The following is a 12,753-nucleotide window of genomic DNA, read 5'->3' as shown; positions in this document are numbered from 1 at the left end:
TTGGTTATTTACTGTATCTTCAGCTCTCAGAGTGTGGAACATCTTTAGCTAGAGTGCACCAGCAGCTGATGAGACTGCAGGAATCTGATCATCAACTTGCCATAAAATTCACAAACTTTACTCAAATGAAATAAAAAAAGGCCTCAAATGTTACCTGACTTCTCTTGCTTTTAATAAAGGAGATATCTAAGCAAATTATTGCACCCTTCGGACAGTATGCAGCCAACTGTCGGCCAAACCCTGTTTTTGCTCCCATGCAATCCTATTGGAACTTCAAACATTTCTGGTCAGAACCATTTAGAGACCCTTTTTGAAATTGCTGCTGTTCTCTCATTTTTGCCTCTACGTGTACAGAAATCACATTGACAGATTAAATCTTGGCTTTCACACGGTGTTCTTGTTTTTCTCCCATTAGTCACTGTTATACCATGGTCAGTGAGAATTCCAATGTCAACTGGCGTGCATTAGATTGGTCTAATGCACGCCAGTTGACAGTTAGTTCGGCAAGTTAAATCACCATTGTATCACTCCGCTGTGCGCGTTACCATAGCAACGTGTCACACACATTTCACACATGCGAGACCAGCATGCGCTCCTACTGGGCCCCGTCTCTATTAAGCCTGGCTCACACTACAGGATTCTCGCCCCGATTAAACCCAGATTCGGTCCTCCCAACAATTGGGGAAGAAATCTAGTCGGGGACTAAAATCGACCCCGACGTTCAGCCAAGATTATCTTCTAGTGTGAGCGGTTGACAGATGAATCTTTAGCCCAACGATTGTCTCGCAGACTCGTCGGAGCCGCCCCGATAATTTTCAAACATGTTTGATATTTATCTGGATGATTACAACATTCATTCTCACTGAGGATGACAAAAGACAATTAGAAAGAGCCCCAGAGACCGGACGACAACAAACGCAGGCTCAAGTGAAACTGAAAGGCTCCGGGTCAGCGGACTGCATGCTCCACTGGCCCACTTGAGCCAGTTTAATAATGCCTTTAAAAATAACACATAACCATGCCATTTTCATACAGTAGCAAACTGTTGTTTTAGCAGTGATTGGTGTGAGATCATGCCATTATTGGCTGATACAGCAACAGTTTCACCTCTGTCCCTCTGCGTGCGCGTAATGGATGAAAGGCACCGCTGCAGACAGCTCCACTTCTCTCTACCCCTGTCCCACCAGTGCGCTAATAACCTCAGATCAAACAATTGAGCACATGTGGTGCATCACTCTCTCTGGTCAAATTATTCACAATTTCTTTTAAAGTTTACAGTTTGTGGGACCATGGTATAAGCGGATTGAACAACTCGGAAGCGTGCATTAGACTGTTCTAAGGCACGACGTGGAGTGGGAACACCACGACGCGCAGCGGAGTGGTGTTCCCACTCCACGTCGTGCCTTAGAACGGTCTAATGCACGCTTCATTGTTGTTTGATCCTTACTTATTACACTGTGGTAGCAAATTCAGAGGGTGTCTCAGCAGAAATCCCCAAGCCTTTAGCTGTTAGAGCAGGATTCCAACAGCAGTTACTCCGTTATGATTCAAGTGATGATCACCATGGTAACCGCTGATTTCAGCTGGGTGTCACAGGACATGCTAATACAGCTAATACAGCTAATACAGCTAATACACACACACACACACACACACACACACACACAGTTACACTGTTTGGGCATTTTAAAGGCTTTAGTACCACTTTCAAAGTCCACCATCCATCTTCTCACCCCTTTATGGATCCTCAACTCTTTCAACCACATCTTCAACTACTTATATCACATTTTACTCATTTTACCTTTGGACAAAGATGCTTGTAGTCTTGAAAGCTCTAACTCCTGACCTGTTTAATTAAACTTTATTTCAAAGATTTTCCATGAAAAAAAAACAAAGAAAGAAAAATCTGCTCATTCACTTAAACTCCTTCTACTACAACTGTTTATAACTTCTGCATACTTGCACTCTCTGTTTACACATCAAACTGGTCACAAGACTTTATACTATTTACACATTAGTCAAAGATTTCTGCTTCCCTTCACATTTTTTTGGGAGATTTCACTGTTTTTAACTGGCTTTTAATTTTATTAATTTTATTTAGCTTTTATAGGCCGATTTACATTTCCAACTCTATCCACTTTCTTTATCCACTCCTTGTCTTAATTTTTTTTTTTTTTTACCTTTTTCTTCTTCACCTCCTTTTACCTTTTCCTTGACTTCCTTTTCACTTCCACTTCACTTGTTCTTCACTTCTTTGCTTCTTTCAACAATTTATTTTGCCATTTCTTTGTCTGCTTTGTTTAACAATTTAAGCTAATTTTTTTTATTTCCAGCTTTTCCTTACTACTTTTACTCTTCAGCTTCAACATTTCAACGCATTTACTGCAAGGAAATGCAACTTCTCTAGTTACATCTTTGTTTCAAAAGGTGTTTTATAATATAGTCATTCCTACGGCTCATTCCTGATTGATCTGGATTAGTCCCTGCTCTCTGCTTGAAGGTGAGGTATTCAGTGAAATCAGCTGGTGGAGTTTTTGGTTGGAACTAAAACCTGCAGCCTCTTGGCCCTCCATGGCACGAGTTTGAGATCCCTGCTATTATGGATCATCACACAGTCAGAAACACAGGGGTCACAGATTCTGAGAGACCATTGGATAATGTGACCATGCTTTACTCACATCGTAACTTATTAAATCACCCACATTACTTTTGTGTGGGCATTTGTCATCCTCTCACATTGATCTGGACTTAAGTATTCCTATTATTGATAGGAACATTTTACAATGCAATTATAAAACAGGAACAATTTACAATGAATGAACATCAGAACATTTACAAGGGGGATTTGCTTGAAATTTCTGATCCATTTTTACCAGTATTTATGAAACAAATTAGTACCACTTACATAAGATTTCACATGAATGGTCTTTTTTTTGTAGAAAAGTAAAGGTGTCTTAGCCCTTTAAACATGTTCAAAATGGTTGTTACAGACCGAGACCCAAAATGTTCAAAATAGATCTAATAGCAGTCATTGCCTGTTTACATGATTACTCATTGTGACCTGTTTAAAAACTGATCCAGGAATTCATGCATCTCTGGCTTGTGTATGTGCAAAAACTGAAAAAGCAAAGAAGCAAAACAAACCAAAAAATGTATCTTATCTTAATCTAAACATTCTGGTCTATCAGAATCTGTGACCCCTGTATTTCTGACTGTGTGATGATCCATAATAAGAATACTTGAGTCCAGATCAATGTGAGAGGATGACAAACGCCCACATAAAAGTTATGTGGGTGATTTAATAAGTTATTATGTGAGTAAAGCTTGGTCACGTTATCTAATGACTATGCTGTTGTCTCCTTACAGCATGTTCTTAGACAGTTTTTTTTTTATGATAGACACAACACTCCTTTTAAATTTTTACTTATTTATTGAACATGTTTGGAGGGACTACATTATTTAATGATCATGAAGTTAATTATAAATAAACTAAAATGTTAATTTAAATGGTTTTGTACATGTATCTCATGACAGCACGCACAGCGAACTACATGTTCGAAACAGTTCATATAGACTTCCACATAAAATGCAGCTTTTAGCAAACGTAGATTATTGTATATATTTCCTTCAAAAGTCACCCGTTTTTCAGTTTCAGCTCCAATTTCTACAGATTTTGCAAACGTTTACCCAAAATGAATCTTTGAGTACGCTGTCTACCTAACTCAACTTCTTCTCCTCTTTTTTGGACAAGCACACATAGTCAATGCCCGTAATTGCCCCCTGCGGTCACATATTCTGAGGTCACAGATTTCAGATTACCACATGCAGCAAAAGAAAAAAACAAGCTTCTTTACAAATGACTATGTATGTCATAGTTGTGACTTAGTTCCTCAAAATTATGACTTAGACTTACTATCTCATACTTATGAAAATGCATCTCATAGTTATGACTTATCCTATAATTATGATTTATTATCTCAAATTTGTGACTTTGGCTGATTCCTCCAGACATCCCCCGGCAATCGATATGGACACTCTTCCAGAACGCATATATTAAGCTTTAATTTATATCGAGCAAGGGCACTGGGCTCGAGCTAAGTTATGAAGTCCGATGACATGGAAGCCCTAACGGCCTTACCAAACGAACTTACAAACAAACAAACTGGCATAAAAGTCTTAAATAGTAGTCGGACCGCAGATTTATACCGTTGTTCTGAATGTGTTGCTATGGGCGCCGCTGTATATTGTTTGCACCTCGGGGGAATTTTTTTGTATTTTTTTTATTGAAAATATATATAACAATGTATACATACAATAAACAAAGCTCGAGGCTCAGACTTCATGTGTACAACAAAAAGTATAAAAATAAAATATATGTATATATATATATTTTTTACAGTTCATATTCTGTGCATACATTTTTGGTCTTCTGGGCTTTGGCATTTGTGCAATAATTTAAGGACATTAGATACGAGGACAACAGTGACTTAAATACAATGAATTTTGGCTTTTGATTTAAATGCTTAGAGCTATGAATGTGATATTTGGCTAACAACAATATTAAATTTAACACAAAAACTTTTTTTGAGGGGAGACTCTTTGTAGCTATACCAAAAATAATATCTTTACGATCAATTTGTATTTCTATAGAAAGCTTTCCATTCACAAACAATGTTATATCTGTCCAAAAAATCTGTGTCCTCGGGGAAAAATGGTGTCGCGTTTCACGTTACGCGTGACGTCAGCTTGTGTGTCCCAATACCCCCCTGGTCTACCCTGCACTGATGTTCACGTGCCTGTATTTAATTCCTAGCTTCCCACGAATCGTGGCCCTCAAATCCGCAAAGTGTGTGAGGAAGTCAGAACATGTCGTAATTTATGCCACTCGATTCCAGTTATTAGTTTGTGAGAGTTGTTTGCATGAATTAAGTGAGTAAAACAATGCGTTCGGTGTGACCCAATACTTGGTATGTAATAATAATTATAAAAATGATAATAAAAATAATAATAATTATTATAATTCTCGACACCCTATATAGTAGCATTAATTAGAAGCGCAATCCAGCCTGGATTGCATGCTGCTAGGCTCCTCGTGCTGAACCATAGAAGCAATCCTGCTTGATAGATCCGATATCCATACAAAACAGAATTTGTATATAGCAGTGCAGTGGACGAGCACGGTTAAATCACTATTGAGGAAGTTATCAATACACGTTACAAGCACAATACGCATCACGACATACCCACGTGGAAAACGGTCGGACGAGCACTTCTTTTCTTTTCTGTCCTTTCTTCTTCTTCTTCTTCTTCTTCTTCTTCTTCTTCTTCTTCCGGTAGACAACACGAAGTTAATGCGTATTCCTGCCCTCTACCGGTCTGTGGAGTCATCAGATTCTTTGCCGTATCTGGCTGTTTAACTGTGATCACTAGAAAGTCCGTAGTCAAATCAGTCAACGGTATATGTAAGGTGCTTGCTTATTCCAAGGTTTAAGGCAAATAGCCTACATTAAAACGACTTGGCGAGCTAACATAAAGTAGGTCAGACCAGGTATGGTTGTAACACTTATTTTGTTTCAGCACCTTTAACTCACTCAATTTTGGGGGCAGAGTTCTCAAACTTTGATGCAAAAAGTACCCACATTTACAAACGGCACCAATTCAAACCTCTGCAAGAATACCACAGACCTCACGAGGTAATGTCAAGTACATTGTGGTTCTTTGTTACAACCTACCCCACTACTGGGGTAAGTTATAGCACATGCTGGGGTAAGTTATAGCACATGCTGGGGTAAGTTGTATCAATTAGACAAAAAAAAAAAAAGCAAAAACAGAGATCACGCCCCTCAAAAAGAGGTTTATTGAATTAGAACAATGTCTTTCTCTGTGACTGACCATTACTCACTTTCTGTTTGACTCAAGAGTTCATCCTTAATATTATGTGTGCTCAAACACTACAGTGTAGCTGTGTAAAGAACACATAGGTCGAACAAAAACAAAGTATTTGTGTGTGTGTCACAAACATAGACTGGTCACAAATTGTTGGTTGTAACCCTGGAGTGGTGGCCTTATGAGGTTCAATTTGTGCCATCAGAAACTGAGTTTGAATTAAATATTGAATTTGAAAAAGCATGATGTATAATGAAATTTAATGTTTTGAATTTTTTCTTTTTTTTTAAGTTGAATAAATTTTTTATTTGAATTTGTATTTTGCCTATGAAAATTCAACTCTTGTTATACTTGAATTCAACTTTTTTTTTTTTAAATTAAAATTCAAAAACACAGATTTCAATTTCAATTCACAAAAAGCAGATTCAGTTTTAAAATTCAATTTCAATTCAGAGTGGCACGACCATTGCGTCACCTTGTGCCCATTGGGGAGACTAATCGAGCAGATTCACGGACACCCTACACGTTCCCTAACTGTGCCGACATACCAGCTGTTGTGTAGGCTGTTGTTAGCGGTCAGGGTCTGGGGACTTTAGTATAATTCGTTTTTCTGTCAATACCAATGAACAGAAAAAGCGAAAATGGAGCCTTTTTCCTTTTTTCTCTTTCTAACAAAAAAGAAAAACCGTTTTTTTTTTCGTTTTTGAATTGAAAACGAAAAAAAGAAACCAACACAATCAAATAACCGCCGAATTTTGTTTTTTGAACTTTGCTTTTTCGTTTTTTTGTTTCAGGTCTAAAAAAGAAGAACCGAAAGAGCGCGATCAGGGGTAAACTGGACTCCCTACCAAAATAAAAGCTTTCCTGATAGATAGGTAATAACAGATATATTACGTTAAATGACGCTTTTGTTTTTGTACAGTGTTTATTATGTACACTGCTATGATGATGATAATAATAATAATAATAATAATAATAATAATAAGAATAAGAATAATAATGATAATAATAATATCCATTAGCGATAATAAGAGACATTTAATGCGTGGAATCGAGATCGTTAATGCTTGGCTACGATTCAGTTCTCCTTCGTGAAAAGTGTTGACGATATGGGTTTTGATTATGAAATACGTGTGTCTTTTTAGCTTTGTGACATGCCAGCTGCACGGCGTGTGCTGATGGGCGACATTAACCTACCCTGGGACTGAAAACAGCTATCTAGTTACCTGACAAGATCAACATTAACTTCCTCTGCAAGATGGCTGGGCTTATTCTCAGAGTCGGGGTGAGAAACGCAGCTGTCCGGGAAGAGCTTGAAATAGAACCGATGCTCATCCATGCTGTTCCTCCTTGGTAAGAGCCAGATGAGGTGGCTCAAACAGCACGTTTTCTCCTGTTCGCCCAGTAGATGGCAGTCTGAGCAAATTCATATGAATATCCAGGACTCTATTGAGGGATTGTCTGTCAGTTTTGTTACATAATGTTACATAACTTTGTTTATAATTGCCCTCGTGTTATTTGTTATTAAAAACAAATTCACATATTTCTTGTCTACTGTTACTCTGTACGGGCAGCTGGTCCCTTTTGTATGTGGTTTTCCATCTCTAAATCCTATGTTTACAAATGAAAATCTATAATGAACTACTGTATATCTAGGTAAAGGTATGGTTTTTAATGTTTCAGGTGAAGGCCTCAGGAGATTTCCCAATAGGTTATAGGTTGACTACAAGTGTTTGAGCCAGTCCAGGTTGAAGGTCACAGGTGTTATGTTGTCACTTGGACGTGAAGTGATAATTACACGGAGGCTCGCTGTGTGCTCAGCAGGAACGTTTACTAGCAACCACATGTGTGTGTTACACATACATAACTCCGGGTGGCAAACAACATCTTTAGTTCCGTTTACAGTACACCTCCCCTCTTAAGTAAGCATCTCCCCACCTGTGATATTTCCAAACACACAACATTTAAAACTCTTTCTTAATCTCTACTATCAAAGAAAATCACTTGAACTACTTAAAGAACCATTAGACTGCCCCCTTTTTTTTCCAACCATCGCAGTCACTACTTACAACTCAAGACTTTCTTTTTTTTTCTTTTTTCCAGTAACTTAACATATTTACAAATCTAACCTCTCTGGGGGACGTGACATTCTTCCTGAGGCTGTGACATAGGATGTGCATGTTGTATGTGTCTGCCTGTGACTGTTTGTGTCTGGGACGATGTCTGTGTGAGGCCCGATATTACTCGGCTCTGGAGGGGTAACAGTTGTTTCAGGTGGTGCCTGGGGCTGTGACTGGTTCAGAGTGCGCATGTGAGTGCGGTTCCTCCTAACCTGTCCCAAATCCGTGTGAATGAGGCGTCGTAGCCTGTATGATGGTGCAAAGCTGTCTGCCCATAAGGAGTTGTGCTGGGGAATATCCACATTCCAGGGGTGTGGCACGATAACTCATCAAAGCTTTCAGTTTATCCTCTCCTCCTTTCCATAGACCTTTCACGGTAGCCACCGCTTGCTCCGCTTCCCAGTTTGCCTGTGGGTATCTTGGACTGCTGGTCACATGTGCAAACCCATACTCCGTGAAAAACTCTTTAAAGAACTCACAACTGTATTGTGGCCCGTTATCTGAGACAACTGTCTCTGGTATCCCATGGCAGCTGGAAGTGTCCTTCAGAGCGGCAATCATGGTGCCAGCAGAAGCAACAGAGGGGATGGGCTACTTCGATGTAACGTGAGAAATAATCAACCACAAGCAAGTAAATCTTCTTTTCCCAGAAAAAACAAGTCTGTGCCCACTCTCTGCCAGGGTCACTCTTGCACTGGAGTGGTTAGCAAAGGCTCTCTGTGCTCTGCTCTATGCTGTGAGAAAGCATCGCAATTCTCCACCAGTTAACTGATGTGTACTGAAAGTCCCGGCCACCAGACAGACTGGCGTGCTCATGCTCTGCACTTGACAATGCCTAGGTGCCCACTGTGGAGGTTGTTGAGAATCTCCTGTCTCAAGCATTGAGGGATTACTATTCTCTGGCCTCTTAAAAGTAGCTTACCTGCTAAGGTGAGAGTCTCTCTCTCAGGCCAGTATGGCCTCAGCTCTGGAGGTATGGCATGCTTTTCTGGCCACTCTGTTTTACAATACCTGATGAGATTTACACAAACAGGGTCTGCTTTCTGTTTTTCTTGGATGAGCTTCAGTCTTGCTTCTGTTGCAGGGAGGCTTTGGATTACTGCATCCACAAACACTTTGACCTCTGCTTCATTTTCTTTTTCAGCCTGCGAGAGTTTATGATGTACAGGGGCTCTTGATAAGGTGTCTGCCATTATCTACCTCTTCCCCGGCACATGCACAATGTTGAATGTGAATTTCATCTGTCTTAGTCGAAACCTGAGCACCCTTGGGGGAAGCTTGTCTAACGCCTTGGTACTCAACAATGGCACTTGAGGCTTATGCTCCGTCTCCAACTTGAACTCCAGGCCCAGGAGGTAATGTTTCAGTCTTTCACATGCCCAGGTAGCAGCCAGGGCTTCCTTTCGATCTGTGCATAGTTTTTCAGCTTCTGACAGTCCTCTGGAAATAAACACGACCGGTCTCTACGTTCCATCTGTCTGTTGTTGGCTGAGGACCGCCCCCAGTCCATATGATGATGTCTCTGCTGACACACAAGTCTCTGCTGAAGGTGAGTATGAAGCCAGCACCCGTGGTGAGCTCAGTTCAGCTTTGAGTCTCTGAAATGCCTCTCTCTGTGGTGCCTCCCAGCACCATTCATTCTTGTCACTGAGCAGATCTTTAATGGGGCGAGTATATGATGCTAGGTGGGGTAAAAACTTGCCTAAGTAGTTAGCCATTCCCATAAATCTCCTTACATCTTCCACTCCCGTTGGTTCAGGCATCTCCATTATAGCTCTGACTTTTTCTGGATCAGGTGTCACGCCGTTTGCTGTTACACAGTGGCCCACAAACATGATGCTGTCTTTTGCAAACTCACATTTCTCGTTCAACGTCAGCCCTTCTTTCTCGAGCCTTTTCAGCACTTGGTGCAGTCTGTCGTTGTGCTGCTGCATGTCCTCCCCATATACAACGATGTCATCTGCATGACACACTACGCCCTCGCATCCCTCCAACATCTGCCACAAGCGACATGTGGCAGATGTTGCCACATACTAGAAATGCTCTGGAGCTGAAGAGATGCCAAACGGCAGGCGATTAAATGCATATCGCCCGAATGGGGTGATGAATGTCGTGAGGAGCCGACTCTCCTCCGACAGGGGGATCTGCCAGAACCCAGAGGTTGCGTCTAACTTTGTAAACACTTTAGCTCCTCCCATCATGGTGAGAGTGTGGTCTACTGCTGGAAGTATATGTCTCTCCCTCTGCACCCACTTGTTCAGATGTGTCAGGTCGACACACAGTCGTATCTTGTATCTTGTCTTTCTGAGCTTTACGAGCCACGACCATGCCAGCACACCAGGGTGTAGGTTGAGTCACTTTTGAAATGACCCCCATGTTCTCCATACGCTTCAGCTCTGCTTGCACTTTGTCTCACTTTAGCCATAGCTTTTTCTAGAGTCAAATCGGCGTCCAACTGTAAACTTTCTGATAGTTTAGCGTCTTTTATGCCGACAACAATTCTGTCCCTTATGAGCTGCTCTCTTAGGGCCCCGAATTCACAGTGTTCAGCCAGTGTGTGAACTGCCGTTATAAATAACTCTACACTCTCACCCGGTTCCTGGTTTTGCCTGTTGAAGCGGGCTCTTTCGAAATTCACGTTCCTCTTGCTGACACAGTGAGCCGTAAAAGCCTCTGTCACCGCTTCGTACGACTTTTTCTGTTCTGTCAGAACCTCGGCATCATCGCCGGCTGCATACATGAAGGCATTTACTTGAAACTCCTGTGACTGCTTGTCCAATCCAGTTGCTATCCTGTAGCGTTGGAACCTCTTCAACCAGCGCGGCCATTTATTAGCGTTGGTGAAGTCAAACTTGCATGGCGGAGCGAGGCGCCAGCTGTGCTGCATTTCCTCGTCCTCTCTCTTCCATAGTTCTACTTCACTCACTCTACTTTCTTATTTTAATTCCTTTTTACTTCTGACACCATGTTATGTTGTCACTCGGACGTGAAGTAATAATTACACAGAGGCTCCCTGTGTGCTCAGCATGAACGTTTACGAGCAACCACATGTGTGTGTTACACATACATAACTCCGGGTGACAAACAACATCTTTAGTTCCGTTTACAGAACAGTAGGTCAGATGAAGAAAGGTGCCTTGTAGTCTAAAAAGAGTTCTGCTCTTTTTGGTAAACTAGAGGTGTATTGGGATTTTATATAGTTGTTTGTATGAGGTCTTCCATCTCTGAATCCTATGTTTACAAATGAAAATCTATAATGAACTACTGTATATCTAGGTAAAGGTATGGTTTTTAATGTTTCAGGTGAAGGCCTCAGGAGATTTCCCAATAGGTCATAGGTTGACTACAAGTGTTTTAGACAGTCAAGGTTGAAGGTCATAGGTCAGATGAAGAAAGGTGCCTTGTAGTATAAAAAGAGTTCTGCTCTTTTTGGTAAACTAGAGGTGTATTGCGATTTAATATAGTGACTGTCTTATGTAAGCAGGTAGTTAGAGCCATTTGTGAGTGGTTCACATTGGCTTTGAATCCTCTTTCAGGCATGCCTGGGTGTCTGATTGACACATGCCTTTTCGTAATCGACCCTTTCATTCATAAAATCAAAACTGTCAGCAGGTTTTTCTTTGTCATCTTCACATCATCCCCCCTCAGAAAATAACACTACCGATGACTTTGACGCAGTTGATGGCAAGGTGGAGGGAGCTGTTGAGGTAGCTAATGAAGAATATGCCTGCAGCAGAAGGGATGTTTGTGGTTTTTTGTATCCAGACAGTTATGTGTAAGCAGCAGACTGCTTCTCTTGCCCAAGTTTGGAGAAACGTCTGCCCAGGTTAGAAAGTGTATTCCAATGCCCCTAACAAAGGAAGATGTACTGCTTACTGTGCATATATATTTCTATTATTATCACTGTTATTATCATATCTATATTAAAACACCTTAGCTCCCATGAAACCATTGAATGTTGTAAGGATCGTACAGTGTTTATGCTCCAATGGACAGACTGTGGCGAGCTCTTCCTCACTGTTGGGCATCACCTTGTAACGCTCAACGTACTTTTTAATCAGCGCTATTAAAAAAACAAGGGGACTCTTTTCCGAAAACCTTTTGAAGAAAGGAAAAAAATAAGAAATTATAAATATCACGTCAGTAGCAAAAAATGGGGTTGAAAATGAATGAAACTCTCCACCAAATGTATTCATTTCAAGGCACCTCAACTTTAATGAATCCCACACCAGAGCGTAAACGCATCACCTGTGTAAAGGCCTAACTAAAAGCAGGTAACATCAAAACCATGAAGATAATCTCAATCTGAAAGCCTCCAAAAACTAAATAACCCTAACGAAACTATTTGAAATGTCCACATTTAGATACTTTTAAATTAGTTTTTTTGTCCCTTTCAGTCTTTGGTGTTCGCCAAAAGCGGAGTCTGTCAATCAGTATAATCCAGCAAAAAAAAAATAAAAAAAAATAATCCTCACGTTACAAAAAACGGGAAAAAAGAACAAAAAGGTGCAATCGATTGCTAAGCCTCTGGTACCAGGTATGTGTAAAAAAACAGAAATTGAGAACGATCTCATCCCGTCCATCACCTGAACGCCAGGTAAGAAAATCCTCCAGTCTCTTAGAACGCGCTCCAGCCTCCGCACGGAGATGACCACTTGGGATCCTGTTTGGTGGGTGTTTTTGTAACTGCTTGTATTTATGAATTATTGTCCTTTGGTTTTAATTCAGTGAATACAGCTCGTTACAT

At 40.7% G+C, this 12,753-nt stretch overlaps 1 protein-coding gene across 4 annotated transcripts in view; it reads right to left on the bottom strand.

The window, feature by feature from the left end:
• Positions 1-12,753, bottom strand: part of shq1 (SHQ1, H/ACA ribonucleoprotein assembly factor) — a 279,134-nt gene that overhangs the window by 37,750 nt on the left and 228,631 nt on the right. For 2 of the 4 annotated variants that reach the window (XM_074665378.1, XM_074665366.1), the window contains exon 2: positions 5,244-5,275. The gene's annotated coding sequence lies outside the window, so the exon portion shown is untranslated. Of the gene's footprint in view, positions 1-5,243; positions 5,351-12,753 lie in introns of those variants that run through there. The other 2 variants (XM_074665357.1, XM_074665384.1) reach the window with 2 other exon arrangements.

The sequence above is a fragment of the Halichoeres trimaculatus genome, unplaced genomic scaffold, assembly GCF_033239565.1.
Source record: "Halichoeres trimaculatus isolate MK-OKI-2021-1 unplaced genomic scaffold, fHalTri1.1 fHalTri1_scaffold_1, whole genome shotgun sequence".
NCBI classification, from domain to species: Eukaryota; Metazoa; Chordata; class Actinopteri; order Labriformes; family Labridae; genus Halichoeres; species Halichoeres trimaculatus.
Note: the sequence above shows the minus strand (reverse complement) of the source record. Positions and strands in the feature narration are given on the sequence as shown.